The sequence below is a fragment of the Anabrus simplex genome, chromosome 6, assembly GCF_040414725.1.
Source record: "Anabrus simplex isolate iqAnaSimp1 chromosome 6, ASM4041472v1, whole genome shotgun sequence".
In the NCBI taxonomy this organism is placed as follows: domain Eukaryota; kingdom Metazoa; phylum Arthropoda; class Insecta; order Orthoptera; family Tettigoniidae; genus Anabrus; species Anabrus simplex.
The window spans coordinates 246,771,056-246,778,407 of record NC_090270.1 but is presented as its reverse complement, the minus strand read 5'-3'; the positions used below and the strand labels follow the sequence as shown (position 1 = coordinate 246,778,407).

The 7,352-nt window shown below is 44.4% G+C and overlaps 1 non-coding gene across 1 annotated transcript; it reads right to left on the bottom strand.

Moving 5' to 3' along the window:
* Positions 1 to 74, bottom strand: TRNAN-GUU (transfer RNA asparagine (anticodon GUU)). The gene has a single exon. It is a non-coding gene; the product is annotated as a tRNA-Asn (tRNA).
* Between the last annotated feature and the right edge of the window lie 7,278 nt (positions 75 to 7,352).

Below are 7,352 nucleotides of genomic sequence, written 5' to 3'. Positions count from 1 at the left end.
CGCCCCCGGGTGGGCTCAAACCACCAACCTTTCGGTTAACAGCCGAACGCGCTAGCCGATTGCGCCACGGAGGCTACGTGTTTGTGGCGTTAAGTATGATCAGTTCTAGACACGTATATTTTTATTTTGTTCTTTGCTTGTCTGTTAGTAATCTAATGCTTATCATGCCTAAAAGTCCGCCTCTGTGGTGTAGTGGTTAGCGTGATTAGCTGCCACCCCCGGAGGCCCGGGTTCGATTCCCGGCTCTGCCATGAAATTTGAAAAGTGGTATGAGGGCTGGAACGGGGTCCACTCAGCCTCGGGAGGTCAACTGAGTAGAGGTGGGTTCGATTCCCACCTCAGCCATCCTGGAAGTGGTTTTCCGTGGTTTCCCACTTCTCCTCCAGGCGAATGCCGGGATGGTACCTAACATAAGGCCACGGCCGCTTCCTTCCCTCTTCCTTGCCTATCCCTTCCAATCTTCCCATCCCTCCACAAGGCCCCTGTTCAGCATAGCAGGTGAGGCCACCTGGGCGAGGTACTGGTCATTCTCCCCAGTTGTATCCCCGACCAAGAGTCTGAAGCTCCAGGACACTGCCCTTGAGGCGGTAGAGGTGGGATCCCTCGCTGTGTCCGAGGGAAAAGCCGACCCTGGAGGGTAAACAGATGATGATGATGATGATCATGCCTAAAGATAATGGACAACTTGATGTCTTTGGAGTGTACAGATCGGGAAAGGGAAGCGCTGACGCTGGTTCAGAACTATTTGATAAGATAATCAGCTACGTGGGAAACGAAATGGTAAGGAATGTGATTGTAGCGGGAGATGGCAAATTACCAAATGTCAATTTGGAAGGTAATGCGAACGACAGGAAGCAGGACAAACAAGTGACAAATAAGTTAATTTGGGAAGGACAGCTGATTCAGAAAGTGATGGAACCAACTACAGGGAAGAATATATTGGACGTGGTACTGGTAAAACTAGATGAGCCCTATAGAGAAACTGAAGTAATAGATGGTATTAGTGATCGCGTCCGCCTCTGTGGTGTAGTGGTTAGCGTGATTAGCTGCCACCCCCGGAGGCCCGGGTTCGATTCCCGGCTATGCCACGAAATTTGAAAAGTGGTATGAGGGCTGGAACGGCGTCCACTCAGCCTCGGGAGGTCAACTGAGTAGAGGTGGGTTCGATTCCCACCTCAGCCATCCTGGAAGTGGTTTTCCGTGGTTTCCCACTTCTCCTCCAGGCGAATGCCGGGATGGTACCTAACATACGGCCATGGCCGCTTCCTTCCCTCTTCCTTGCCTATCCCTTCCAATCTTCCCATCCCTCCACAAGGCCCCTGTTCAGCAAAGCAGGTGAGGCCGCCTGGGTGAGGTACTGGTCATTCTCCCCAGTTGTATCCACGACCAAGTGTCTGAAACTCCAGAACACTGCCCTCCCTGTGTCCGAGGGAAAAGCCGAAACAGATGATGATGATGATGATGATGATGATGATTAGTGATCGCTCTTAAAAATAAATGTGATAAAGTGGAAGGCGGTACCATATGGCTGGTAGAACAGACAAGAGGGAGTTTAAAAAAAGTAACTATGATCGGTGGTAAACGATAAATAAAAATGTAAACAAACTCTGGGATAGCTTTAAAGCAAATGTTAAAACGGGTTTGTACCTTTAAATGTGGTGGGGAATGGTAAAGACTCACTTTATTATAACAGAGAAATAAGGAGACTGTGGAGGTGCAGATTGGAATGAAATAGAGTTAGAAATGGCTGTGGAAGTCAGGAGAAATTGAAGGAACTTACTAGGAAATTGAATCTAGCAAAGAAGACAGCTAAGGATAACATGACGGCAAGCATAATTGGCATTCATACTGACTGACTATTTTATTATAAGTGGTAAATGGATTTTATCATTCTTTCATCATCTGTTTACCCTCCAGGTTCGGTTTTTCCGTCGGACTTAGCGAGCTTCAGACGCTTGGTCGGGGGATACAACTGGGGAGGATGACCAGTACCTCGCCCAGGCGGCCTCACCTGCTATGCTGAACAGGGGCCTTGTGGAGGGATGGGAAGATTGGGAGGGATAGGCAAGGAAGAGGGAAGGAAGCGGCCGTGGCCTTAAGTTAGGTACCATCCCGGCATTCGCCTGGAGGAGAAGTGGGAAACCACGTAAAACCACTTCCAGGATGGCTGAGGTGGGAATCGAACCCTCCTCGACTCAGTTGACCTCCCGAGGCTGAGTGGACCCCGTTCCAGCCCTCGTACCACTTTTCAAATTTCGTGGCAGAGCCGGGAATCGAACCCGGGCCTCCAGGGGTGGCAGCTAATCACGCTAACCACTACACCACAGAGGCGGACTTCATTCTTTCATTGAGTGTAATATTTTACAAGTTTACTCTGACCCAGTCGTGTCTTCGCGTGGAGAACCGGGTTGAACTGGTAGCGTGGCAGTGTATTGATTTTTCAATCGACCGTCTCGCCGTAGTCATGTGAACAGGCAGGTCACGTGGCGAATGTTCTCCAAGGAATACATTCTCGAATTATGAGAACCTATCAGGTGAAAATACGATGTCTATTTACGACGCAATTTAAGGCCACACCTCCAAGTGTAAATGCATAAATACCTGTGCTTTAGGAATAAACGATCTCTTCTACTTCGACGCTCTTATCTTCGCTGATATTTCGATATGACTTTCTATTGCGACGTTCACCGAGTGAAGTAGATTTTCGAGGACAAGTTACGTATTATTCTAAGATAATTTCCACGTGGTCGTGTGTGTGATCACATTTTATATCCTTTCGTGTCAGTTTCAGCTCTCATCGCGGCAAGAAAGAAGAGGACCTTTACATATTCAATTCTCTCCACCAAAATGACTCACACATCTTCTGGAAGAGCGACTTACCTGAATTTGGAAATGAACTTTGCTGTCAATATGCAGTATCAATATGCAATATCCAGTCCCCTTGCCAGAGAAATTAACCAATGATGGTTAAAATGCCGGACGCTGCCGGATTCGAACCCGGGACGCCTGTGAATAAAGGCCAGCACGCTAACCATTTAGCCATGGAGCCGGACAACGACCTTTGAAAAATGAAGCATACAAGAGAATACAACAGAGGAACCACACCCGAAAAGCAGTGTAAGAGTATAGAACTTCCGGAAGAGAAGAAAATAGATTGCACGAGAAGAAAGAGAGACAGTATGAGAGGAGAGACTTAGAAGAAATGGAGCGGTTGAAAGGGATGAATGATGTGAGAGATTTCTATCAGAAGTTAAATAAAAGTCGTAAGGATTTCCAACCTAGAACACGTTTGTGTAGAGATATAGATGGCACAATACTGGGCAGTGAGGAAGCAATATTAGAAAGATGGGCCCAATATTTTGATGAAATGTTGAATGAAAGTCCAGGTAAAACCAAGAAACCTTACCTCCTGTAAATACAAGAAAATCAGACTTAGAAATACCGATGCCTACTACTGAGGAAGTTGAGCTTGGTATTGAGAAGTTAAAGAATAACAAAGCCCCGGGAATGGATTCAAAATCAGACATAGAAATACCGATGCCTACTACTGAGGAAGTTGAGCTTGGTATTGAGAAGTTAAAGAATAACAAAGCCCCGGGAATGGATTCAATACAATCAGAGCTTGCAAAAAATGCTGGAAAAGAATTTCTTACAAACTTTCTCAAAGTAGTGGCCAACATTTGGGTAGCTGAAACAATCCCTAATGAATGGAACGTAGGTGTCATCTGCCCGATACATAAGGAAGGTGATTATTATCCATTGCTTATAAAATATTTTCCAAGATTGGTGCTTTACGTGGAAAATGCGGTTGGTGACTATCAATGAGGATTTCACCATGGAAGATCTACTATTGATCAGATATTCACAATCCGACAGATACTTGAAAAATATGAAGAATTTGGAATTGATACACACCATCTTCATTGACTTCAGGTCAGCCTATGACAGCACTGATAGAAGTAATCTCTATGTAGGAATGGAAGAGTTTTAAATCCCTAAGAAATTGATCGCCCTTTTGAAGTTACATTGGAAAACACTCGGGATCAAATTAAGATCCAGAATATGTTATCAAGTGCTGTAACGACCCAGAACGGAGTTAGGCAAAGAGATTCGGTATCATGTTTTTGTTCAATATAGCTTTAAAGAAAGTTATTAGAAAATGGGATAATCAACACAAGGGGAATCATGTTATATAAATCAGTTAAATTTTTTTCATATGCAGATGATATTGATTTAATCGTAAGAACACCAAGAGCATGGAAGGAAGCTTTCACAAGCCTCGAAAAAGCGGCATGGAAGATTAATTTACAGATTAATAAAGGAAAAAAAATAAGTACATGCCCGTAACCACGAAAGACTACCCTAGTGGGTCTACATTCACAGAAATTGGCTCGTATAAGTTTGATGTTGCGCGTAGCTTTACCTACCTTGGATCAGAAGTTAATTCCAAGAACGATGTTAGTTCTGAAATCCAAAAACGTATACTGTCTGCTAACAAGTGCTAACATGGCCTCAGAAACATTTCAAATCTTAGCTGCAGTTCAGGAAAACTAAATTCGTGATGTATAAAGTTTTAGTAAAGCCTCTATTAACATATGGTGGTGAGACCTGGATACTCTCATAATCTAATGAAAGACGGCTCGGTATGTATGAAATAAAGATTTTGAGATAAATTTTTGGGCCGGTGGAAGGAAATTGTTTCTGGAGAAAAAGATATAATCATGAATTTTATCATTTATATAACGAACCAAAAATTATTAACTGTATACAGATCAGAAGGTTGGAGTAGGCAGGACATGTGCTGCGTGCTAATGACAGAATGATAAAAAAATATTTAAAGCTATGCCAGAAGGAATCAGGAAAGTTGGTAGACCAAAGTTAAGGTGGGAAGAAGGGGTGAGAGGGGGTGTAAAGATAATTGGAATCAAGAATTTGAAAAGCTGTGAACGTAACAGGAAAGAATGAGGTAAACTTCTTCAGAAGGCCAAGCCCCACAAAGAGGTGTCGCGCCAGTGATGAAGATGAACAGTTGTAATTACTCATAAAGAATACAATATTGTCCCACACGTCATTTTCACTGTCTCTTCTCCTACTTTCTTTTTCTTTCATCGTTTATCTGTTTCTTCTTTGTCCACCCGGACTAGGGACAGTGCATATTACGTATAAACTGCATTATAAACTGAATGTTGAACAGGTTTTTCGCTTTCTCTGTTATTTCTACAATCTCTGATGATGATGCTTGTTGTTAAAAGGGGCTTAATATCGAAGGTATCGGCCCTCTGCAATCTCTGTTGCCGTTACCGTTATCATGAGGGATCCAGAGAGAGTTTAATAGTTTGTAATTTTTACAAGAACTAAAGACGAATTAGAGTGAAAGAAAAAGAATTTCGATCACACTAATAATATTGTTCGCCACATCCCTTCTTGGCAATTTCACGAATCACTGTCACTTGTCATAAAATAAATCAGCCTGGATATGAAGAATAAGGTGTTGGTACAATCACAAAATCCCCATGCCCCGGGAATCAGTGATGCGAGGTAAAAATCCCCGCCACGGCCATGAATCGTATCCGGGACCCTCTGAGTCAAGAACCTCTACGCTGAGCATTTAGCCGAGAAGTCGAACTCGTAACAGAGATCAATGCGGGGTAACGTTATATGATGTAACGTTACTGTGTATGATGTTCTAATAAATATATTATGTACGTATTACTCGCTTATTAGACCGCTGAGACCTTTCATATTCTTTTTTTCTTAATCCGTTTACCCTCCAGGGTTAGCTTTTCCCTCGGACTCAGCGACGGACCCCACCTCCACCAAACCGAAGTCAGTGTCCTGGACCATAAGATGCTGGGTCTGGGATACAACTTGGAAGGAGGAGCAGTACCTCGCCCAGGCGGCCTAACATGCTATGCTATGCTATGAACGGACTGTGAAGATACACGGTGGGTCAATATTGTAATCTTTACCACTTATAATAAAATATTCACTATAAGCCAAATTTGGAGGGGACAGTATGACTGCGAAATGCTTGCCGTCATGTTATCCTTAGTTGACTTCTTTGCTAGATCATTTCCTAGTAAGTTCCTTCAATTTCTGCTTACTCCCACGGCCATTTCTAACTCTATTTCATTCCATAGTCTCTTTATTTCTCCGTTAAAATAAAGTGAGTCTTTACCATTCCTTACCACCTTTAAAGGTACAAACCTGTTTTAACATTCCTCAACAATTGCTTTAAAGTTATCCCAGAGTTTGTTACATTTTTATTTAACGTTTTCCACCGATCATTGTTCTTTCTTTCTTGTCCAGGGTTGGCTTATCCTCGGACTTAGCGAGGGATCACACCCTACCGCCTCAAGGGCAGAGTCCTGGAGCTTCAGACATCGGATCGGGGGATACAACTGGGGAGAATGATCAGTACCTCGCCCAGGCGGCCACACCTGCTATACTGAACAGGGGCCTTGGTGGGGGATGGGAAGCTTGGAAGGGATAGACAAGGAAGGGGGAAGGAAGCGGTCGTGGCCTTAAGTTAGGTACCATCCCGTCATTTGTCTGGAGGAGAAGTGGGAAACCACGGAAAGCCACTTCCAGGATGGCTGAGGTGGGAATCGAACCCGCCTCTACTCACTTAACCTCCCGAGGCTGAGTGGATCCCGTTCCAGCCCTCGTACCACTTTTCAAAAATTTCGTGGCTGAGCCGGGAATCGAACCCGGGCTTCAGGGGGTGGTAGCTAATCACACTAACCACTACACCACAGAGGCGGACACCGATCATTGTTACTTTTTTTAAACTCCCTCACGTCTCTTCTACCAGCCATATGGTACCGCCTAATAGACCTACTTTTAAGACCTTCCACTCTACCACATTTATTTCTAACTGCGATCACTAATACCATCTTCTACTTCGGTTTCTCTACAGAGCTCATCTAGTTTTAAAAGCACCACGTCCAATATATTCTTCCCTCTAGTTGGAATCAGCCCTTCTTCCCAAATTAACTTATTTGCCATTTGTTTCTTACGCTGCCTGTCGTTGTCATTACCGTACTTTCGAAATTAACATTTGGTAAATTGAGATCGTCCGCCTCTATGGTGTAGTGGTTAGCGTGATTAGCTGCCACCCCCGGAGGCCCGGGTTCGATTCCCGGCTCTGCCACGAAATTTGAAGAGTGGTACGAGGGCTGGAACGGGGTCCACTCAGCCTCGGGAGGTCAACTGAGTAGAGGTGGGTTCGATTCCCACCTCAGCCATCCTGGAAGTGGTTTTCCGTGGTTTCCCACTTCTCCTCCAGGCGAATGCCGGGATGGTACCTAACTTAAGGCCACGGCCGCTTCCTTCCCTCTTCCTTGCCTATC